The 25,228-nt window shown below is 45.1% G+C and overlaps 1 long non-coding RNA gene across 1 annotated transcript in view; it reads right to left on the bottom strand.

Moving 5' to 3' along the window:
- Nucleotides 1-460: 460 nt before the first annotated feature.
- The window catches only part of LOC309346403, a 308,888-nt gene continuing 284,120 nt past the window's right edge, over nucleotides 461-25,228 (bottom strand). The window contains exon 4 of the long non-coding RNA XR_014158613.1: nucleotides 461-532. This is a non-coding gene — a long non-coding RNA (uncharacterized lncRNA). The remainder of the gene's footprint in view (nucleotides 533-25,228) is intronic.

The following is a 25,228-nucleotide window of genomic DNA, read 5'->3' as shown; positions in this document are numbered from 1 at the left end:
AAATAAATATGACAAAAGTATAAAAAGGAACACAAAATATACCCTGGAGGTAAGGCTGACAAAATTACTAACACAATCCTATTTGTTTGTACATGCCTTAATCTGACTAAGTTCCAGGACGGAGGCTGAGGTAGGTATGGTTTTTTCAGTGTTAGATAGGACTCTTAAAAAAAAATCAGCTGTTTAAGGGTTAGTTCGCTTCCTTTCTTGTTCCCCTTACCTTGGGGAAGGTAGAGGAGTTCACAGGCAGCAGGAATACCTCATAGACACAAAAAAGAGTTCATGTCAAGACTCTCATTACCTAGAAATGAAGTATAAAGGTAAAGGGACCCCTGACCATCAGGTCCAGTCATGACCGACTCTGGGGTTGCGGCGCTCATCTCACTTTATTGGCCGAGGGAGCCAGCGTACAGCTTCCAGGTCATGTGGCCAGCATGGCTAAGCTGCTTTTGGCGAACCAGAGCAGCGCACGGAAACGCCGTTTACCTTCCCGCCGGAGCGGTACCTATTTATCTACTTGCACTTTGACGTGCTTTTGAACTGCTAGGTTGGCAGGAGCAGGGACCGAGCAACAGGTGCTCACCCTGTCGCGGGGATTTGAACCGCCGACCTTCTGATTGGTAAGCCCTAGGCTCTGCAGTTTATATCACAGCACCACCTGCGTAGATTGTTTGAATTCCATCAGGTCTTCTGATGTTCGACCTTTCCACCAAGTGATTGGAATGCTGTATTCTGAACTTTGCCATGAGTGGGCAGATTAATCTTTCAAGCTAATTCTAATCAGCACCAGGCCACTGTGCACCAGGCCAACAGACTGAGTCAGAACTGGGAAGGTGGATAAATTAATTGCCAAGACGAAACAGACTATTCCTCAGCTGTTCCCTTGCCAATTGCTTTCTTTGAAATACCCAGACAGGGAAGGAGGAGAGAGAGCACAGCTTTGTGGCATTCCAGACCAAGACTTCATTACACACAGCTGCAGTGTAACATGTAGTTTGCTAGAAGAAAAAAGCCAGAGAGAAGAGATAAGTGGAGGGGAATGCTACCACTTCGTGTCCCTGATGCGTGGCCATGGCCTAGAGTAAGCAACTGGAAAGGCAGAGAGAGGCCCATTCAGTTTCCTTATTGTTTCAGATATTTTTTCGCTCTGCCCTGTAGTTTTATTCTGGTTAGAAGAATTTCTAAAATGAATTCTGGAACTGGATCATTTGCCATTTGCTTCAGATTTCAACAAGCAAAAATAATCTTGCTGGAAACATAAAGATTATTGTTTGTTTGTTTGTTTGTTTATTATTTATTTATACATACATACATACTTATCATCATCATCATCTTTTGTCACTTTTTCATGCAAAGTGACTTGTAACATAATGCAGAGTACAAAACAGAGTACAAAACCCTGAAACAATATAAAAAATCTAAAAGCGCAAGTAGGGGGAAAGGACATAGAAGAAACTGAAAAGGAACTGAAAGCTGTTGCAAACTATGCATGCAAGATGCTCTGTAAAATATTTGGAAGCAAAAAAAAAAAAAAATGATGGAAGATTCCTAGCAGATCTGTTTCATTTCAGAAGCAATTCTAGGTAATTCCAAATTCTGATGCCCAGAGAGATTCAGAGGAGCAAATTTTCCAAAACATCCATACTTATAGACTCTTGCCCAGGAGCTTGAATATATTTGAAGTTGACCCTGAACATATGCCCAAGAATTCAAGGCAAGTTGAATATGATCCCAGGATCAGACTTGGTGCATGTGAACATGCATCTATGTTTCAACATGAGACAGCTCAGGACTGGTTCACACATGCAAAGCTACCCCTTGATGACTACATAATGGACTCTGTTCATTCATCCAATGGTTCAGCCAGGGCCAGCATACACATGAGGTGAGATAATGTGACTGCTTCAGGCAGCAGGATCCACAGGGGCAACAGATCCAAGGAATATATCACTTGCTGCTGCCGCCAGGGTGGCAGCAGCAGCTGTGGCATGCTCCTTATTCCTGATATCTTCATTCACCTCTTCTTCCCTGGCTGGGGGAGAGCCATTTGTGGCTCAGGTGCCAAAATGTATTGGAGTGGCCCTAGATTCAGCCCTAAATTATTTCTCTCCAAAGGGGAAAAACTGTAGTGGTGATAAGGAATCTGTGGCTCTCCAGATGTCGCCTAGCAGTCAAGGATGGTTGGAGAAAGACTCTGGCAACATCTGGAGAGCTATAGGTTTCCCTGCTGGAAAAGGGAGGGGCCTTATGGCTTTCAGTAAAAAATACTGGAAGGGGCTGGGTACTGGAAGGTGCTATCAACACATGCAGAAAGGGTGAGTCAAGTTGCTTCAGCTCCAGGGAGAGCCAGACAGGAAATAAGCAGAGAGTAGCAATGTAAGCAAGGCTTGTTTGTTCTCTAAACACTATTAAGTAAGAGTCCAGCATCAAGAATTCAGTACCCTGGGGCTGGACTAAGCTTCTTTCCATGATGCTGACTCCTCTGAGGAGGATAAAGAGCTGACTCCTCTGAGGACTCTGAGGAGTCTTCTGGCTTTATGTGGGAGAGGGCTGAGAGGCAAATGGGGAGGAAACATGTCTGACTCCAAAGGGCACCAAATATGGAACAAATACAAGGGCTATTGCTATCCCACAATATGGAATTGGATGTCTTTAAAAGAGATGAGATAAATTAATAAGGAATAAGGCCAGCAACAGCTACTAGTCACAACTATATTCTTCCACCACTGTCATGAGCAACATGTCAAGGAGATAAAGAACAACACAACTTTTAGAAGACATCTGAAGGCTTGGGTAGTTTTTTAATGTCTGATGTTTTATTATGTTTTATATATATACTGGAAGCTGCCAAGAGTGGCTGGGGAAACCCAACCAGATGGGCAGGGTATTGTTGTTGTTGTTGTTGTTGTTGTTGTTGTTGTTGTTGTTGTTGTTGTTGTTAGTGCAGAGTTAACTTTGAAGCTTAGCTCTTACACTTGCTTTCAGAATGTATGGAGCAAGTTGAATTGCAAATTCCTCTCCTGGCTCTACAGAGGAGCAGGACCCACACACAACTGGGAGAACAGGTTGTGAAGGATGGAGCAAGACCTGCATGAAAACCCCAGGAGGAGTCCTGTCTTTGGACAATGAATTTTTGAAGGGTGACTGCCCAACCTGGCCTTCAAGGACATCAACCTCAACTCCTGCAACACTTTCAAGGTGAGCCACTGCCTCAGCATCCCCGAGCAGCTGGGAGGCATCACCTGTTCCATCTTCGCCAAACTGTTCAGGAGGAACTGCCTTACCAAAAAGACAAAGGAAGTCAAACCTGCTGTCGACAGTGCTCCTGACTGGAAGTTGTTTGGCAAAGTCCCAACAAAAGAAAACCTACAGAAAGACTCTAAAGTAATTCAGCAGAGGTGTGAGGAAGTGCAAAGAAAGGGAAAGAGCCTGGCTTCCCTCCACCCTCAGCTGAGCAAGTAGCCTCTCCCAGGGCATGACTTTAAGAACAGCAGAAGCAGCTGGGAAGGGAGAAAAGAAGGGGGGAATAGTTTTAAAAGTTGTGTGTTGTTTCTCAATTTGATCCTTTTACATGGTTTTGTATGTATTGTGGTATTTTATGCATTGTGACGCAGTTATTTCTATTGAATAATTTCTAGTAATTATTTATTGTACTTGTTGAGAGTGAATATCTATTCAATTATTATTTGCTGATGCTTTGAGAGTTAATTTTATTGTGTACTATTATATTCCAATAGATTGTTGAATATTACTTTCTTTGATATGTCATTCCACTTTAAAGTTATGTTTTATGATGACTTTCTGTATTATTATAAGGTGTGTGTTCTTTGCTATATACTTTGTTGCTGTGTAAGCCACCTTCTACACACTAATGCAGAAAGGCAGTATACAAAATAAACGTGAAATGGAAAAATGAAAGGGAAATGTCTCTAAATATCAGTTGCCGGGAATCACAAGTGGGGGGAGTGGCTGTCTAATTCCTGCTTGTGGGCTTCTTAGAAGCATCTGGTTAGCCACTGTGAGAACAGGATACTGGACTAGAAGGGTCTTTAGCTTAACCCAGTGTTTCCCAACCTTGGGCCTCCAGCTGTTTTTGAACTACAATTCCCATCATCCCTGACCACTGGTCTTGCTAGCTAGGGATGATGGGAGTTGTAGTCCAAAAACAGCTGGAGGCCCAAGGTTGGGAAACACTGGCTTGACCCAGCAGGCTCTTCTTGTGCCCTCACCAGCTTGTCCTCATCAGTTTATTGCTCACTGAGCAAGAGTATCCTGTCGCTCAGCTGTCATTCCAATTGCACAAAGTGAACAAGAAATTGTCAGAAGTGTTGTCAATGATGAGTCTTATATTTGACTGATACAGCAGGGCTCCTCTTACCTTCTTAATGTTTGAGGAAGGTGGACAAAAGCTTCAAACCAAAGTGCACTACATTGCTTTTTCCCTGTTTGAAAAGCCTTTTACAAGAATCTCCATACTGCTCTTTAAATCTACAAGACCTGGACATTCAAAGAGCAGCTTGAGACTGTTTGCAAAAGTGCTTTTAAACAGCCCCATGCTGTTCTTTGAAGCTCCAGCAAAGGAGCAGTTGGGACTTCACTTTAAGCTCCTGATTGTCCCTTTGAACATCCATGCTTACATGCTGCACACCTGATATCATGTATGCTGTCGGGTGTAATGTGGGTGGGCTTGACTTGCCCAGAATGGTCTTGTGGGCCTGGCAGACCAAGTTCAACAGGGAGGGGGCTTGGCTGACTGCAGCTGGAAGAGGGGTTCCTCAAAATTGGACTCACTAATGTGAATGGATATATGCCATGCATCTAAGCCATTGAAGACCACTAACAGTGACTCCCTCAAGCATCTCAGTAATTGGGTAGGGATATAAGGAATTATGTAGTCCTAACCCTAGCCCCAACTCTGGAATCAAGTTGTTAAGGGCCTCATAAATGAATACAAGATCCTTGAACCTGGCCAGGTAATGTATGGGCAGACAGTATAAGCTTTTGAGCACCAGAGTTATGTGCTTGTGATAGTTTGCCCCATTTTGCACCAGCTGGAGTTGCCAGACCAGACCCAGGGGTAGCATACCCACCAACATTTCTTTGATGAAAATAGGGATGTCCTAGTCCATTATAATAATTTCATATGACTGGTTTGCCCCAGCCACTCTAGGTGGCTTCCAACATATATAAATATATAGTAAAACTATACAGGGCTGCCTTCAGATGTCTTCTAATGGTTGTATTGTTACTTATCTCTTTGGCTCGGGAGTCACACAACTCCATATCTGCCAACGTTTCTCTAATGAAAATAGGGACGGCCTAAGGAAAATTGGGACATTCCAGGATCAAATCAGAAACTGAGACAGCTTCAGTAAATCTGGGACTGTCCCTGGAAAATAGGGACACTTGGAGTAATTAAGTTCTTACCCCGAGGTACTACTGTATACAAAACAGTTGGCACTCTATTTCTGAGTTAGCGGAGTCTGTAAACTGAAGCCTCTGTAACCTGAAGCGTCTGTAACCCGAGGTACCACTGTACCTTCTTATCATTCTAGTTGAAGACACTGGAGAGTGGTACCTCGGGGCTAGGGTTAGGGTTAGGGATCATGTAAAAGGATCAAATTCTTACCCCAAGGTACCACTGTATACAAAATAGTTGGCACTCTTTAAAGCAGAGATAGTGAGCTCTGGCCCTCCAGATGTTGCTGGATAATAACTCCCATAATCCCTGACTATTAATGCTGACTGGGATAGATGTGAGTTGGAAGTCCAACAACATTTGGAGAGCCACAGGTTCCGCACACTTCATTCTTCTAAAACTAAAAAGCCTGTCCCAGGAGAGCCACGTACTATCGTTTTGCAAAAACATTGCTGGCCAACTATTTATTTCTTGCGTCACTGATACAAGTGGGCTGTGTGCGCCCCTGCTTGTGATGTTTGCCAGCTCTGCCTACCCCCATCACTAACCTCCCAGAACCCCAGCACCTTTCATTACCGTTCACCCCCATTATATTTTATTAAAGTTTTTTCATAATACAATAAAATAAAAGAAACCACTATGTCTGAGCCTGGAGACCTCTCAGAGATTTAATCTAAATCCATTCCAGACTGCACTGACCCTTAACTGTCTAGTGTCTGGTATGGATTTGTTTCTGTAGGAGGTGGCTGATTGCCCTCATCCAGTCCAGACCACAGATAGGGAGCCTGTAACCTTCCAAATATGGTTGGACTCCCAACTCCTTACAGCCCTAGCCTGAATAACCAATGCTCAAGAATGATGGGAGTTGGAGTCCAACAATCGTCTGAAGGACCAAAGGTTCTCCACCACTGGCCTAGACCTCTGAAGTTGATCTTCAAGTCAAATATACACAGCCTTTGTCATAGTTTAAAATGCTGCCACTCGCCCAGGACTCATCATGAAGTGGTATATCACAAAGGGCAAGGGAGGACGGATGCACTGTGCTCTTGAGCACTGACTCAGGCTGGCCTATAACCTGCTCTCTGAGGGGGAAGAAGAATCAAGGAAGTTTGGTTCATGGTTGCCTAGGAACCCCTCAAAAAACAAGCTTCAAGGCAGCAAACCAACCAGTTACACATTCCTCATCTTCTTTCTGTTAAGTTGTGGTTGAACATATCAGATGACACAGCGATTCTTCAAACAGCTCTTGTTTATTCACAGGCCAGAACTGAACTGAACTGAAGGGTTCAGCCAGCCTGCTTATATAGAGCTCCACTACAACACAACAGTAACCACTTTCTGTAACTATCCAATCACTGAACGTCACTTTTAATCCCTTATTTGCATATGTGGACCTGAGTGAAAACTAACTACAGTATCCCCCTGCGGGCCCAGGTGAGAACTTCAGTACATAACACCCCTCTCCACCGAGATAAGGGGTTAGTTGCAATCGTAATGGTTTCCTTATATACAGCACTACACGTAATGGTTCAATTAGGCACAAAAGCATATCGTTTCCATTTCACTTACTTCCATTAGACCGACAGTGTTACATGTCCAACAACATAGTCCTTTAAATAAGTTGGGCACTTGGAAACTCTGCCAGACCGCCAGGGTCCGGGGGGCCGCCTGATTCTTGCTGAGGCTGTGGTGCGACCCTAGGTGGCAATGAAACTAAGTCCCCTGGATCCACTGCTGTGGGTGGAACCTCCGCGAGTGGAGTTGGCGGAATGTCAGGCACAGCAGTGGTCTGAGTCTGTGGGAAGTCTGGCAGACCCTCTAAAGCAGCTTGGTTCGGCTCCACACCCGCAGTTTGCAAGAGAGGTATAGGTGGAGCCTCGCCATCTGTAAGTGTCTGTTCCGGAGCCACGAGCACAGTTGGGGGTACCATAGTAGTGTCCAAGTCCCCAACCCTGCGCCTAAGCTGGTCTATGTGCCGGCGCCACAAACGTCCATTTTCGAGTGCCACCTGGTATGAGCAAGGTCCAGTGACTCCCACTACTGTGGCTGGCACCCAAGGAATGTCCCCCACAAAGTTCCAGGCGAAGACCTGGTTGCCTGGAACATATGACCGTGGTGCGTTGGCACAGCCCGGGGGTTCAGCCACAGCAAAGTCTGGGTGCAGCCGGTTGAGCGGGGACCTGAGGCGTCAGCATGGCCCATCGATTTTCCTGGGCGATGGACGAGCTGGTAGTGGTAGGCAGCCAGGAAAACAGTCCATCGCAGCATGCGTGGCGAGAGGACCGATGCAGCTGGTCGATCACCAGCAAGGAGGCCCAGGAGAGGCTTGTGGTCGGTGATGAGGTCGAAAGTCCTGCCGTAGAGGTATTCATGGAACCTCTTCACTCCATCCACAAGTGCCAGTGCCTCCTTGTTGAGCTGGCTGTAACTCCATTCGGTCGGAAATAGCGTCCTGGAAAAGTAGGTGAGTGGTGCTTCTCTTCCGTCTGGAAAACGGTGACTGAGGACAGCGCCGATGACAAAAGGTGAGGCGTTGCAGACAAGGACCAGTGGCCTGGCTTCACTGTACTGTACCAGCACACTGTCCAATGAAAGAAGAGCCTTGACCGCGTTGAAGGCCGCCGTCTCCCAATGACCCCAGGACCAAGGTGTCTTCGTGCTGAGGAGTCTCCACTTCCATCGTTCTGCCCAGACACTGAGATCCAGCGCTGAGGGCCTTCTGGCAGTTCCCTCGCTGTGAGAAGCCAAGTTACAGGGAACCAGGCAGAGGGCCTTCTCGGTAGTGGCGCCCGCCCTGTGGAATGCCCCCCCCCCCACCAGATGTCAAAGAGAAAAATGACTACCAAACTTTTAGAAGACATCTTCTAAAAGTTGTGACGCGGCAGCTAAAAAAGCCAATGCAATTCTGGGCTGCATCAATAGGAGTATAGCATCTAGATCAAGGGAAGTAATAGTGCCACTGTATTCTGCTCTGGTCAGACCTCACCTGGAGTACTGTGTCCAGTTCTGGGCACCACAGTTCAAGAAGGACACTGACAAACTGGAACGTGTCCAGAGGAGGGCAACCAAAATGGTCAAAGGCCTGGAAGCGATGCCTTATGAGGAACGGCTAAGGGAGTTGGGCATGTTTAGCCTGGAGTAGAGGAGGTTAAGGGGTGATATGATAGCCATGTTCAAATATATAAAAGGATGTCACATAGAGGAGGGAGAAAGGTTGTTTTCTGCTGCTCCAGAGAAGCGGACACGGAGCAATGGTTCCAAACTACAAGAAAGAAGATTCCACCTTTACATTAGGAAGAACTTCCTGACAGTAAGAGCTGTTCGACAGTGGAATTTGCTGCCAAGGAGTGTGGTGGAGTCTCCTTCTTTGGAGGTCTTTAAGCAGAGGCTTGACAACCATATGTCAGGAGTGCTCTGATGGTGTTTCCTGCTTGGCAGGGGGTTGGACTCGATGGCCCTTGTGGTCTCTTCCAACTCTATGATTCTATGATTCTATGATTCTATGATCTAAAGGCAGCCCTGTTTAGGCAAGCTTTTAATGTTTAATAGGTTATTGTATTTTAGTGTTTTGTTGGAAGCCGCCCAACCTCAACCCACCCAGGTCGACTTGGCCTGCCACACCCACCCCTTCCCCCCCACACCCAGGCCTGTCACCCACTGCCTGCCACCTTACATTCAGCGCCCTGCCACTGCCACCACTGCAAGACTGCCTTGGCAAGGCCGCTGCCTCCTCCTCTGTGAAGCCCAAGGCTTTCTCCTCCATCTGCTTTGACAATCGCCAAAGTGATCCCAGAAGGCACTCTGGCACCAGTCTGCCAGTCTTAAATGGGACATTCTGGGATCCAGAAGCCATACTTAAAATGAAACAGCAATCCCTCATTTATCTCAGCTGTTTTGTTTCCTCTGTGAAATGTGTGGAGCTGGGGAGTTGGGCCAAGAGCCAAGTGTAAGCATAGCCCAAGGGTCCATTGCTCTTTCCCAGGATCAGCTTCTGAGTCAGGAAGCAAATACTTGTGGCTTGTTTATGAGCTTCGATCCTGCTGGAACCAGAAACTGACATAGCAGAATGCCTACAAGCATCATTAACATTCAGTCTGTCTTGAAGTTAGACACGGGCCCTGTGTATCAACTCTTTGTGCCAAATCTCCCTAGGTAAAGGTAAAGGACCCCTGACAGTTAAGTCCAGTTGCGAACGACTCTGGGGTTGCGGTGCTCATCTCGCTTTACAGGCCAAGGGAAAGATGTCTTTTAAAAATAGGATAGCTGCTTATTTCCTTCACATCTGAAGGGAGGGTGTTCCACAGGGTGGGCGCCACTACTGCCACTGTCTCATTTTCTCTCCAGTTCCAAATGTCTAATGTTGCATGCTGTTTCAGTTTATCATGCAAAGTTATTTATGGTGTAGCTGTCATCGCACCATCACCTTATTGAGGAAGGGGGTTGGACTTGTTTCCGGGTTAGCAACATGGCGGCGAAGGTAGTTACTAAGCAATTTCGCTTACCCTTATCAAGGTTTTAAATGGTTTTAAGTGGTTTTTATCCTCCCTGGTTTTTATTCGTGAGTTTTAATGATCTGCTGGCTGTGCTGGCTGTCTTTTAATATCCTTCCAGTAGCACCTTAAAGACCAACTGAGTTAGTTCTAGGTATGAGCTTTCGTGTGCATGCACACTTTGTTTTAATATCCTGCCACTTGTGTTATCTTTGTTTTTTTATCTGGGTTGCTCCGACGCCCCGGACTTGCCACCACGGCTGCCGCCGCCTCCCTAACTGGGAGAGATAAGTGAAAGGTTCTCCTGGGCATAAATCCTCTGCCCTGTCGACCAGCTCTTTCCTTTAGCTTTTAGTTTACTGCATATTGCGAAGTGAAGTTTGCCCAATTGCTGGAACCGGGCTGTCTCGAAAATCCTAGGAACAAGGAAGAGGGGAAGGAAGAGGCTTGAACTGGCTGCCTTACTGTGAGTAATTTTATGGCACCACTCTCCTGGAAGTGAGGAAGACTAAAGGATTTAAGAAGCTCCCCAGCACAGTGCCCACGACGATTCTCCTGCAAAATTGATTTATGGGCCATGGAAAACGCCCAAGAGACTCTGACAAGGCATTACCCTCTCCGAGGCCTAAGCAATTAAGGAAGGGTTCACCTAAAGGAGGGAGAGGCCCCGAGGAATGTACCTACTCAATAGCAGCTCAAAATCGTTTCGATCCTCTAACTGCCCTTGAAACAACATCAGAAGATGAGGCCCCTGAGACGTTACAAATTGGAAACGCTAATGGTAACACAAATGGGGATGGTCCCTATCTGAAGGAGGTGTTGGTAGCCGAATCTGCGGTCTGCTCAGGATGTGAGCAACTCCATCTAGTAATTAGAACTCTAAACTGTATATTTAAGAGAATTGACGGCCTATCCTCTCAGCTGCATAGCCTTCAGCAAAAACTGGATGTCCAGCCGGTTCAGACAGCCCAAGATGGGGCAGTAGATGTTCCATTGTGCCGGCAGAAAGCTCCACCAAACTCTGATCGTATGAAGAACTGCAAATACAATCTCAACCCCTCACTGAATCGCCAATCCCTGATTCTACATCCAAGGAAGATTTCCCTAACCTTCCAGGAAAGGGACCCAAGTTGGGCAACGCTACATGGGACTAAAAAGCACCTCAGATGGCTTCTAAAACTCGAGACATCACAAATTGATCTTTGTGCTGTGCTTCCCTTAGTCCGCCAGAACAGATATCAGAGAATAATGCTGGCTTTCCACTCTGCAAAAATCCCCTCTCTTATTCTTCAGCAAAAAGTGTTTTTGAATAGTCTTGGCATTTTTCCAACGAGAGTTTTCATGGACTCCATAATTAGACCCCTCCTATCGGAGGGATTAATCAAGGAGACGGTACAACCTTCCCGTCCTGAACCACAAAAGAGGGCTGAGCTGTACACCTCATGTCCGGGCCAGTCCCATAGTACCCCCACTCCTACAACTAAACACTATGATTGTGCCAGTAACTCTTTGACACCCCAGGAGGAAAGAGAGCTTATCGCCTCCTTTGGAGAGTTACCAGCGAGGGAACAACAAGAAATTATAAATAGGCTGGACTCACTTAAACTTCAGCTCCTAAGTATCGCCTGTAACGGAGTTCCTATGAATAATACCCACTCTAACTTAGCGGTGCCATGCCCCATGGAGGTGGATACAACAATCCCCCAATATCCAGCATATAAGGTGCCATCTGCATTGGATGGGAAGGTCTCACCGCTGGAGGCAGACTCTTCTCCTCCCCTTCATGCTGGTAACTCATCCCTGCTTTTAATAGACTTATCTGTTCCCTCTGAGATTAACCAATCAAAGAATGAATCTCAGGATAACATCCCCCTGGATAAATTGTCGCCCCTGCATCCATCCATGCCGGACTTGGAATCAACATACATCGAAGACCATCCATGACCTGATATGGTAGTGGCCACTCCAAGTCAGGCTTCTCCACCAAAAATCCAAAAATTACATGAGGAAGACACTATAGTGTCGAGAGTCAACACAGAGTGGACTGAAGACCCAGCAGGACATATAAATCAAATGATCACAAGTGTATCGGTTAGATCCCCAAAGAGGACGGCTCCAGCGGACTTGGCAGGAGCCTCTTCAGAGCCTAGTTGGGCCCGACAGCTAAAAACGCCAAATATTATCTCTACTCACCAGGATGCTAACTCTTTTTTGCCCCCCAAAAATTCTGGCCCTTGCGATTTGATCGTGACACAACCGGCTCGCACCAGAGCAAAAGACTCACCACAACCGGCGCACACCAGAGCAAAAGACTCACCACACCAGGACGTCAACCTTCAGCAAAGGAAAATAACAGACTTTTTTAAGGGAGCGTCCTTGCTGCATAAGAGCTCCCCACAAGAATTTAAATGACGGTTAGCCGGACAACCCAAAAAACCACCAATATCGATCCTCTGTTGGAACATCGCAGGTTGGCGTAGGAAAAAATGTGACCCAGAATTCCAGTCGTATATCAATTCGTTTCATATCTGTCAGAGCTGCGCCTAGGTCCCAGCTCACAGAGGACCAACGCCAGGCTGTCGTTATGTACAAAAGTCTTTATTGAAGTTCGGTTTCCATTTCAAAGCCTCAGCGTGCAACTCTACGTCTTAAACCCTAGACCGGCGAAGCTCCATCTGAGTCTCCTCCCCTTCCACACCAGTTTAAGACTCTAGCCGTGCTCCACCTCTTCCTTAGCTCCTTCCTCCTCTGGGCCCTCCTGCCCGCTGGGGTTTCATCCTTTCTGGACTCTTCTGACGCTGACCCCCCTGATTCTTCCCCCTCCTTCCGGCGGGCTTTAGGACCTGGTTCCCTATCCAGGCTACCTGCTGTGCCGCTCGCCTGTACATTTGAACTTGGCATGCGCGCCCAGCCGGCAACCTTCCTCTTGACCGTTCCCCCGCTCTCCGATGGAGGCGTGGTCAATCCTGACTCATCTCCTCTCGCTGGTGGTGAATACGCTGGTCCCGATACCTGTGACTCCTCCCCCCCACTGCGCTCTGGTGGGGAAGCTGGTCCTGATTTCCAACTGCTGCTCTGGGAGTCCCCGCTGGCCCCTTGCTTCTGGGGTGTCCCCCTTGTGGCCCCCCTTGCCCTGGCCACCGGCGCCCCCTTCTGTGAATCTTCCGATTCGCTGGAGAGGCTCATGGAATCTCTCGGGCTACTGTCTTCTTCTCCTACGCTGCCCTCGGATTGCTCCCCCTCGCTCTCCATCTCCTCCCCTCCCTGCGCTCCCACTGCGTCCCTGACAATATCATTCTATTGCAAGAAACTTGGGAGGAGGGTGAAATTGTCATAAATGGATTCGACCTACTATCTCTTCCAGCTTGCCCCTCCCAGAAAGGAGGACGGCTGAAAGGTGGTCTAGTAATTGGTACCTCACTGAAGCTGCATTTCAAATTTTCATTAGTTTTGACTGCTCCCCCCTATGCTTTATCCGGGTTGATGTCAGGGGGGAAAGTATCACTGCTAATCTCCAATGTCTACCTCCCGCCAGGGGGTTCGTCCCTTGAACTGCATGATAGATGGGAAATATTAGAAGATCATTTAGTATCATGCCGAGTCAAATATTCCAACAGCCAATCCTTAATTGGGGGTGACTTTAACACACGCATAGCAGCAAATTGGGTCGATTTAACTAAAGCTAAATGGTGGTCTGCTCCATGCCTCGACAATTATGATTTGAGACATGCCTTGAGGAGAACCTCAAAAGACTCTAAAGTAAACGAGGCTGGAGTACTTCTTTACCGAATGGCTATTCGCTTAAACCTAGTACCCCTGAATGGTTGCTGCCCTCCCGATATCCCGGGGGAGTATACCCACCTAGGCATAAAATCAAACAGTGTACTAGATTACCTTTTAACCTCGAGTGATCTGATGCCAAAAGCTCTCTCTTTTAAGATTGACAATATTCAGTTCAGTGACCACCTTCCACTTGCTGCTACGTTTGACCTAGACTGGCACGGGGACGAGTACAGTCATCCAACTCAATTAGATACTAACACAGAAAACCCGGTAGAGGGTATTAATACGGCATTACGAGTGAAGGGTATAAAGTGGTCTGTAACGCAGGCTCAAAAATATTCTGAATTTTTTCAGCAGGAGATCATACAAACCTATTCAGCCCTTGACATAACTTCATATGAACACGATCAAACTATTAATCTATTTGCCAATCTGTTGAATGACCTCACGTCATTCTTTATTGTCCCAACCCACCAGGCAAATCGGGCCCACTCCAAGACAGGTGCACTGTGGTTTAACCGTAATTGCAAACAAGCCAAACAACATCTTTGTGCTATTTATAATGATTACAAATCCTCAGGGGCGACTATGCTTCCCAAGGAGTACTATCAGGCAAAATCAGCTTACAAATATGTGCAAAAAAAAGGCCAAACAGGAATGGCAACTGAACCGCTGGCATGCACTTATAGCTGCCTCAAATACCCGTAATTCCCGAAAATTCTGGATGTTGGTTAACAGAAAATCTAAAAGATACCCCCTAACAGTTATTCCTGCCCCAGTTTGGGAATCCTTTCTAAGGAACTATTTTGCCTTACCCGACCTTAATATTAATACAATCGATGGATTCTATGAGCAGCTCCCTCTTTGGCCACCCACTGACCCAGAAGAAATCCACGGACTCATTTCTAATCTCAAAGTTGGAAAAGCCCCCGGTCCTGACCTAATCCCGGCGGAAGCTATAAAACTTCATGCAGACTGGTGGGCGAAAATCCTGGCCGTTACTTTTGATGCCGTAAACAACAGTGGGAAGATTCCAAGAATATGGAAGGATGCGATTATTATTCCAATTCATAAAAAGGGCTCGACAGATGATCCGGGAAATTACAGGAATATCAGTTTATTGTCAATAATTGGGAAAATATATGCACGGTTCTTGTTAACTAAGCTTACCAAGTGGGCCGAAGAGAACAACCTGACTGGGCCTGAACAGGCTGGTTTTCGACCGAATCAGTCAGCGGTTGATCATGTCTTAGTTTTATACCACCTTGCCCGGAAATATTCCGCCCCAAATAGAGGCCAACTTTGTGCGGTCTTTATTGATTTAAAGGCCGCTTTTGACAGCATCCCCAGAGGATTACTTTGGGGGAAATTAGCACGATGGGGAATAGACAAAAGACTTTTGTGGCTAATAACTAAATTGCATGACGGATCGGCCACTAGGGTGAGAATCACTCCGGCCGGCGACCTCTCAAATTCAGTAACCATCAATAGAGGTGTTCGTCAAGGATGTATCCTTGCTCCGACCCTTTTTAATCTATTTATAAGTGATATGAGGGCGCCTCTGATAGATTCTCAAGAAACGATCCATGCCCCCGCCTTGCCCAATATCGTTGCCCCCTTCTACTCTATGCAGACGACGCAGTGATCCTATCTTTCTCAAGAGTTGGCCTTAGGAGGGCATTAAAATTTTTTGATGTTTACTGCAAATCAAATTTTCTTACAATTAATCATGCCAAGTCCAAAGTCCTAATTTTCACCAAGAGTCGAAAAACCTATAATTGGAGAATAGACGGAAAAGCCATTGACCAAGTCTTTAAATTTCAATACTTGGGAGTCCTTCTCCAACACAACATGGGCTGGAAGGTCCAGCTTGCATATGTATTAAATAGAGCTAAAGCCCTTTCCTTTGCGCTACTGCGTTTTTTCTTTTCAGATGGGGCTTTCCATATTCCATCAGTGTTAAAAGTTTTCAAGGCAAAGGTGATTGCAACAATAGCATATGCAATCCCAATATGGGGGTCCTTTGTTAATCTAACCCAATTGGAGGTAATCCAAAGCCAGCTTCTAAGAAGGTTGCTAAAATTACCCAGGTGTGTAGGCAATACTGCTATACGACTCGAACTAAATGTTACATCTCTAGAAACCACATTATGGAAATGCATCCTCTGTTACTGGTTGGCATTATGGCATAAACTTCCAAATCTCCACTTGATACAGTGTCTCTGGAGAGATGACTTCCCTAGCCCTTGGGCAAAAATAATACATGGGAAACTTGTGTCCTTAGGACTATCTCCATCTGAACTACTAAAATTGGATTTAATTTCTGCCAAGAGAATTATAACTCACAAATTAGAGGAGTTGGATTTACAATTTAATATTGCGACAGGTGGTGGCACCTGTTCACCGATAAACCTTGGCTTAACACCACCAACGAAACTTCCATCTTATTTAACTACCTTATCTGTGGTGATGCACAGGTATGCCTTTATAAAGGCTAGATTCAATGTTTTCCCATCAAATGTGTTGAGTAACAGACTCTCCAACGGACAGATCTCACTCCTCTGTGACTCTAAAAGTGGACCTATAGAATCGTTATATCATATAATCTTCTGTTGTCCATTACATTCGGCTTCACGGTCGAAGTTTCTGGCCCCATATTTATCGAGAATTGCTGACAGACCTCAGGAAGCCCAAATAATATACTTATTAAATGACGAAGACACAAGTAGATCCCTTGCAGTCGCTAGATACCTGATTAATGTCTTATTTAAAAAGAGGAGAAATGGATCACTGTATGACTCTGACAGCTTAGCTAAACTTAAGAACCATCAATAAGTGCCAGAACTAAGACGCATATCCCCCAAAATCTGAGGGATTTGAATTGCGGTTTACATAGAGGGAGCTTATTGTGTATAGTGTTTACTTAATTGAAGTAAAATTGGTTTTATATGGGTGTTTTAACTTGGAACTGTTTAAATTGTATTGTTTATGGATAAATTTTGATGTATTGTTTTCGATATGGGCCAATGGCTGTAATAAATCAAACTAACTAACTAACTAACTTATTGAGGAAGCATGGATAAAATTAGCTGGCCATGTGCAGGCAGCCCACACCCAGATGCAAGGAGATGTCCAGTGGAAAATAATTAATGGAAGCGTGCAGCAACTGCAAGCAGGAAGTATCCTGGACAGGTCTTTTCCTCTTTTTATTGCATGACGCACCCTGACAAAAGACCCTGCATTGTTTCTGAAGACTTTCTGCCCTGCTTGATGCACACCCTGACAGACACAGAGTCTGGCCTTGCAAGCACTCAGGAAGAAATCAGCACAATACACGTAACTTGCCATTAAACCACTGGCAGTATTAAATTCTAAACATCTGGTTTCTTGGAGTAAAATAGGGCTTTTGTAAAGCTCTACATTCTTTTAGGGAGAGCCATGGTGCAGTGGCAGAGCAAACATTTTATATGCAGAAGGTCTCGGGGTTTAAGCCACAACATCTACATGTAGAGCTGAGAAATTTCTGGGCAGCCTCTGCCAATCAGTGTAGATGATGCTGAGACAGATGGACCACTTGTGTGGTTTGATACAACACAGTTTCTTATCTTCATCTTATTCCACAGTGTGGTTTTGTTTGTGGTTGCTGTTTTAGTTTCAATATTAATTGAAATAACTGCTGGTTCTATTTACATTTTGATACATTTCTCTCCTATTTGTTTGTTTTTATTGGTATTTTTACTGAGTATTTTATAATGTTTAGGTTTTTATTGATTAAGTGGCATATAAATCTTGTCAAGTAATTACATTTTAAACAGTTTTAAATTGTTTAACTGTTGATGGGACACTACAATGAGAAGAGAAACCAAGAAACAGTTTATTCTGCAAATACAGTGGTACTTCGGGGTAAGTACTTAATTTGTTCCGGAGGTCCGTTCTTAACCTGAAACTGTTCTTAACCTGAAGCACCACTTTAGCTAATGGGACCTCCTGCTGCTGCCGTGCTGCCGGAGCATGATTTCTGTTCTCATCCTCAAGCAAAGTTCTTAACCCGAGGTAATATTTCTGGGTTAGTGGAGTCTGTAACCTGAAGCATATGTAACCTGAAGCGTATGTAACCCAAGGTACCACTGTAATTAGAATGAAATGAAAATGTACAAATGATTGGTCTCTTGGTCTCTACATGTGAAACCTTCTCTTTCAGCTGGTTTGTGCATACACATGGGGGGAAGGTATCTTTGTCACATTCTACCTTTACTACCAGAGGCAGGAAGCTTCTGAATGTCAGCTGCTGGGAATCACAGGAAAGGGGAGTGCTATTGCCCTCCAGTCCTCCTCTTAGAGGCATCTGGTTGGCACTCTTGAGAACAGGATGGTAGAGTAGATGGGGGTTTGCCTTGATCCAGCAGGCCTCTTTTATGTCCTTATTTTCTAATGTCCGGCACAAGATCTCCAACATGTATGAGCTTATTAATTCAAAGAACCAATTCATGCAGAATCTTGGGTCTGTGTGCAGCACATTCACCATTAGCTTTATGGTAGAGATGGTACATATTTTCACCTTAACCATGCAAATTAAGTGCTTAGGTACCCAACATGTTGCCTCCATATACTGTGGACTACAACTCCCATCACTCCTGACCACTGACCCTGCTGACAGTTGGAAGTCCATAACAAGTGAAGAACACTCTCATCTTATGCACATTTCAACCACGTGTGGTTGAAGGCTGGCTGGCTAAAATGGCACAAATAAAGTCCCAAGCAAGGCAAATCATTCAAAAGCCCTTTTCATGCTGGGTCCACTTGGGTTTACCTGTCAGGAAAAGAGCTTTGAAGCTCTTGGCCTTGCTCGTAGGCCAAGGCCTGCTCAGCACAGCAGCTCTGGGAGCTCTGGGGATGAAGCAGACGGAGAAGCCATGGCAGGGCACCCACTCCTGCCACCAGGGAAGCAGCAGCAGCTTCTGGCATGATCTCACTTGCTGCCACTATTGTCATTTCTCCTGTAGGGTTGCCACCCGTCCCTTAGAAAAATGGGACAGTCCTGTTTGGGGGGTAAGAGTCCCCTGCCCTGTTTGGCCCCAAATTTGCCCTGTTTTTTTAAGTCATACAAATAAAAAAAATTGTTTGGCACTCACCCAAACTTGCTTGTCTCATGCACGAGCAAATTTGTTAGATTCTTGAGCATTTAATTTGTTGAGCCCACCCTCTCCTCCAAAGCTGGCTGATTGATGCTGTAGTATGCCAATAGTAGAGCAGCAGCCTTTTCAAAGAGAAACAGCATGGCCAGCTGAAGCAGGGAGGCAGAGAAGTGCGGAGCTTCCGTAAGGAGTCTGCTGATTTGGTTTTGTTTGCAAGATGAAACACATGAAACACATTTGTTTTGATGCACTACCTTTTTAATATTAGTGTTATTAATGTTAGTGTTTTGTCCCAGAAGCTCTGGTGTGTGTGTGATCACTGATCAACTGTCCTCTATTAATCCTGCCAATTAATTGTTTTTAAAAATTCTCTCCCCCCCACCCTTCTGACACACAAAATTAAATGCATATTTTATGATGGCACATGCCACCTGCAATTGTTAGAATTGGTTGTGGGTTTTTTAAAAAGTCATTTCCTCCCAGCACTTATTATACCCCTCTATTGCAGACCAACCTTGTTACCCCCTATATTATGCAGGGGGCGGAAGCAGAAAGTGGCAGAATTGTTAGAACTTAGTGACTTTCCTCTAGGCAAATGCTGAAACTCCCAATGGTGACCTGCTATGGGAAGCCATTCCTGTTTGTTTAAATAGGCAGCACTGGATTGGCCCAAGGCATTTTGCTACCTGAGAAAGAACAGTGGTATAGCAATCAATCATCTATCCCAGAGGTCTCTGTGTATTATATCTCTGGGAAATGAATGTGGGGAGAGGGTATCCAAACAAACTAGGATTCTTTAGGAGATTCCATGACTATTAATGTGGTATAAGAGTGCTTTAAATGATGCTTTTGTTAAAAGCCCTGCAGGGTTTCTTCCAACTCTGCAATTCTATGATTCTATGAATGCCTATAGATAACAGATGAGGTTTTTTTTAAACACCAGGTGGTTGAACTTGACTGACTATAATATGTGTGTGTGTGTGTGTGTGTGTGTGTGAGAGAGAGAGAGAGAGAGAGAGAGAGAGAGAGAGAGAGAGAGAGAATATGAATGAATTGGCATTATCAGCTCTATGGAAAGGGATGTTGGAGGCAAAGCCCTGTTTGCAAGAGAAACAGAATTTCTCTTTCTTCTTTCTTTCTTTCTTTCTTTCTTTCTTTCTTTCTTTCTTTCTTTCTTTCTTTTGCTGGGTTTCTACATTTACCAGTATTTTTGGTCCCCCAATTCTCCCCTGACTCATCCCATATTTTGCCTATCCCATCGCTTATTTTGCCCAACCAGTGGTGGCAACCCTACCTGTAGCAGCCGGATGCCCACTGCCCACCCCACTACCACTGGAGAAGCAAGGAGAAGTGACTGTGACTTCTGAATGACCACAATATCTCATGGACCTCTCATGAGATTTCGCTGGAAGATGCAGCCACGTGACCCCATAAGCAAGGCTGTTGCAGAGGAAGAATAGAGGGGCGTCAGCATCTTCACTCAGGTGGTGAAATGGGATGGGCAGCATGCCTGTGGTATATGTAAGATGGGGAATATTATTCCTGTTGTATAGAAATGAATCTATTTGCTGTTGATACTTGCAGCAGCAGTAGCCTTACAACTGGAAGAAGGTCTCTGGCCTTTTAGGGGCCATTGTCTGCAGGTGGTCTGGCGCATGATTCAGTGACAGGGCTTTGCAGAATTACATGCTTATGTTACATCATGATTCACCATAAAGTTCAAAGCGGGCTTTTCCTTTACTGCTGGAAGAACAAATTTCACATTTAGACTAAGAAGTTCTAAGACAGAGGGCTGATATTTCAGCCAGCCTTGATGCTCTGCCGCTTCCCATTTAGCAAATGCATAGCCACCAGTTCCAGGCCTGCCTCCTTTATGCTCTGTAAAGCAGAGAGTCGCCCACTCTCCACGAAGATGCAGAGAGCTGGCCTGGTGTTTGGCAGATCAGGAGGTGAAGCCTACTGGTGTGTAATTTTAGACATACAACATTCATCTAAAACTGGGCTCATCCAAGACTTGCTTTTGTGACACATTCCTAGGCACAGGTCTGTACTTCAAAGCTTCCTGTCCGAATGTACTGGTTTTTTGCCCTGGCACTTTCTCCACAGAAACCTGTTCTCTATCACTGAATCAGAGCAAATGGCAATCCATGGAAAACACAAATCAGCGTTAAATAGCAAGTTTTCCTGGGGAAAGCAGATGGGCAAAGAAAAAAGCACTCAGACATGGACCAGGAAAGCATGGACCTGTGCCTAGAAAGTGCAGGGCAAAAGGTGAGTGTGGATGAACCCTCAGAGTTAGTTCTACAGTTAGAATATGGGGCAATACTTAGGGTTCCCACTCCACTCAGAGGGTCCAGCATCATTCAGGAGGGGAAGCAACCCCCATTTTTTTTAAAAAAAAGGCTTTGGCATCTACCTTACTTTAAATAGGAAGCGACTGAAGGTTGTTGCACCAGCTGCCACTGGTGCTGCTTAGGGATAGAAAGAAAATTTGATTCAGTTCACATTTAAAAGCAAATCTAACTGATTTGCACTTTCTGGAACGATATGTGAACCGAAAAACAACCATCCTTAAAAATTCACATTTCTTAGAATTTTGCAATGCAGTTCTCCAGACAAGTAATGTGTTCTAAAATGCATCTACTAAGGTAACTTGTATGCATAGGTTAGGTTTTTTTTAAGATTTTCACAAATATTAGGGAATAAATTTTATAGAAAATATGCTTTGCATACAAAATGTGTGAATTTGCACTAAAAGGTGTAGGCTACAGCTTAGGGTCAATTGGTATGTTATGTTGGGGGTTTTAGGTCTACACCTAATAATTGTCTATGTATACCTAAGAATGTGAAGTTTGAGTACAACCAAGCACATGAATCAGTGTACACTCACCTGGAAGCCAGGATTGGGTATGACTCCCACACTGTACCTACTTTCTGGTCCCTGATAAATCACTTGCCTAATTTTTGCTTTTGTGGGGATCCTGATCATAATTCTGAATTTCAGTTGCTAGAGGTTTCATTTGCTAAGCTTTCTTTCTCCCCCAGCCCCAGTTAAATTTCAGAATTGGGGGAGTAGATGTATATTGTCTCTCAACATAAATGGATCTAGATGTATGTGTAAATACACCAAGGCACTATGCATTTTACAGTCTGCCATTACTGTCTGTGAACTGTCCTGAGACCTCCAGGAGTAGGGCAGTATATAAATTTAATAAATAATAATTACAATAATTACACCCAATGCAGTTGCTGAAATATGCTCAGAAATAGCCACCTGGAGCTCAATAGAGCTAATCTGAAAACAAAAGGTGAGCTTTAGCAAGCCCCAAAACTCTCAGGAGAATGCCCTTCTCTCTGCAGGGGCAGATTTGGAGAGTGGGAATAACTCCTGTGGGTCCTCCTGATTCACCCTCTGCAGTCCATTTCTAACCTTCCCCATAGGTGAAACAACAGCAAAGAGCCTGCAGATGTATAATTAGGGAGTAGGAGCAGAAGGACAATTCTATGGCTCATCAGTGGAGAGGGGGTAGATTTCTGCTTTCACCTACCCAATTTTGCCCATCTCACCCCTTTGAAACTATGTTCCATGAGGGGGATAAATGAGACTGCTGAGATGAGCACAATTTTTCAAAGACCCTCCTTTGGCTCAGAGAAAAATTCTAAACTTTTCCAATTTACCTCTACTGTCAGAGGCAATATGCCTCTGGATATCAGTTGCTGGGAACCACAAGTGAGGAGGATGCTATTGAGCTTGAGTTCTGCTGCAGACTTCTCACACTTGGTTGGCCAGTGTGAGAACAGGAATTCTGGACTAAATTGGTTTTTAGCCTAATCCAGCAGGGTTATTTTTAGGATCTTTTTTGCTGTGGAAGAACTCAGGCAGTTTCCAACTTAATTTGAGGGAAGCATTGAGAATCTCACTCACTTCTTTAAACAAGAGCAAGACCAAAGTAATTGAGAAAAATCTGGATAATGAAGAAAGGAAACTACTACAAGAAAAACCGGGCCTAGATTTTGTGAAAAAAGTTAAATATTTGGGGGTGAACCTGTCTGGAAAAAAATTGAATTTATATAAAGATAACTATGAGAAATTATGGAATGAAATTAAAAGAGAATTAGAGGTATGGTCAAACCTAAAATTGTCTTTAATGGGCCGGATTTCTGTGATTAAGATGAATGTGCTGCCAAAGATGCTCTTCTTGTTTCAAGCCCTCCCAGTTATAGATAATGCGAAATGCTTTAAAGAATGGCAAAAAGCACTCTCTAGATTTATCTGGCAGGGGAGGAAACCCAGAATTAAATATAAATTACTTACAGATTCTAAAGAAAGAGGGGGATTCTCCCTGCCAGATTTAAAAATCTATTTTGAAGCTGCTGCACTTTGTTGGATTAAAGAATGGATGCAATTAGAAGATACAGATCTATTAGATTTGGAGGGATTTGATAACGTGTTTGGTTGGCATGCATATTTATGGTATGACAAGGTAAAAGCCCATAAAGCATTTAAAAACCATGTAATTAGGAAATCGTTGTATAATGTTTGGATAAAATACAAAGATCTTTTAGAAAGAAAGACGCCCAGATGGCTCTCACCAATGGAGACAAAGGCCCAGAAAAAATTAAATATGGATACCAAATGCTTGAGATATTATGATTTATTAATAGAGGAAGAGGAAGGTTACAAATTAAAACCATTTGAGCAAGTTAAAGATAAGCTAAATTGGCTACATTTAGAGAACTCTGTAAGCCTAGAATTTCAAGACCTGAAGAAGAGGCTAATGAGTATAAAGACTGAGATTTCTACCCAAAATATAAGGACAGTAGAGCCTAGAGCACAATATTTAAAGACGTCCAACAGCTCTTTATCCCATCGAAAGACATCAGTGCAACTCCCTGTTCCCTTTTCAAACGACACCAAATTAGATGAGGAATTTGGCGCCTCCGACATTTCTATGGCAACACCACCTAAAGAACTCTATGTTGCTGACAATCTGGAGATATCCAGCACCAATTCTACATCTGGACCTTTGCCTAATGTTCCAAAAACTTACCAGAATGATCAGCCTTCTCTACTGTACTCCTGGCGAGACAGGATGGACAGATCTTCCGAATTCGAATCTGGCTCTTTGTTGGCCAGTGATCCACATTTTATAACACATACCTCATTAATACTTCCACAGCCACAGATAGAACCAACAATCCTCCAATTAACCCAGGAGGGAGAGGGGGATTGACAGTTAATGAAACACCATGGGACTGCCCCCCCCCCCGCTTGGGGTGCGGTTGGTTGGGTTTTATCTTCTAGGGATACTTACCCTATCAAACCTCCACCTCTTCCCCATACCATTTTGACCCATGAGTCCTGGCCCAAGGATGACTTGTTATTGAGGGGATGTTACCCATCTATTGGGGAGGCTAGTATGGGGTCTGGGATTTCCATAATTGAAGGGCTAGGGAGGAATGGCGGTGGGGCTAGATATCTCTATCGACGAAGGGTTTCGAGATGCAGTGATCCTCGAACCCCTTCCAATCTACGCCCCATCCCAAGGGATGAGGGTAGGGAGAGCAAGGATTACACATCTCCGTCATTGGTGCTGTGCAATGCCAGGTCCATAGGCAACAAAACCGCCACCATGCGTGACTTTTTTGTCTTGCAGGGGATTGACCTGGCTTGTGTGACGGAGACCTGGGTACGGGAAGGCGAAGTAGTCTCCCTACATGAGATAACACCCCCAGGTTTCTCTGTCCTCCATCAATCGCGGACTGTGGGTCGGGGGGGAGGAGTAGCGTTGTTATTCCGGGAGGATTGCTCTTTCAGAGCTCTGCCATCACCGGCGATCTCCGGCATTGAATGTGTTGGTCTCGTGTGGGGCACCAAGGAGAGCTTGGCTGTCTGGCTGGTGTACCGACCACCCAGCACACCTGCAGCCACCCTGTCAGACCTGCTGGAGGTGGTGGCAGGCTGGGCCTTGGAGTTCCCAAACCTACTGGTTTTGGGAGACTTCAACGTCCATGCCGCTGCTGCTCCCTCCTCACAGGCTCTGGACCTAGTGACTTCCATGGCAACACTAGGGCTCTCTCAGGTTGTTTTGGGCCCCACTCATCAAGCAGGCCACACGCTGGATCTGATCTTTGGGGCTGGAATAGATGTGATCATGCTCCCTGCTGTGGAACTGCCATGGTCTGATCACTGCGCCCTGAAAGCCAAGATCGACTTCCTCCCCGGCTCGGGTGGCGAACCTATTTGGGCTCGTCCACGAAAACTGATGGATCCTGATAGATTCCGACAAGCCTTGCGGAACCCTGGCGACTCATTAGATGACCTTGTTGAGGACTGGAATAACCGGCTCTTGGCAGCCATTGATGAGATCGCCCCTAAGCGCCCTCTGCGACCCCATCGA

Source organism: Podarcis erhardii (assembly GCF_964252035.2).
Source record: "Podarcis erhardii genome assembly, chromosome: 7".
NCBI classification, from domain to species: Eukaryota; Metazoa; Chordata; class Lepidosauria; order Squamata; family Lacertidae; genus Podarcis; species Podarcis erhardii.
This window is presented reverse-complemented; position numbering and strand designations above follow the sequence as displayed.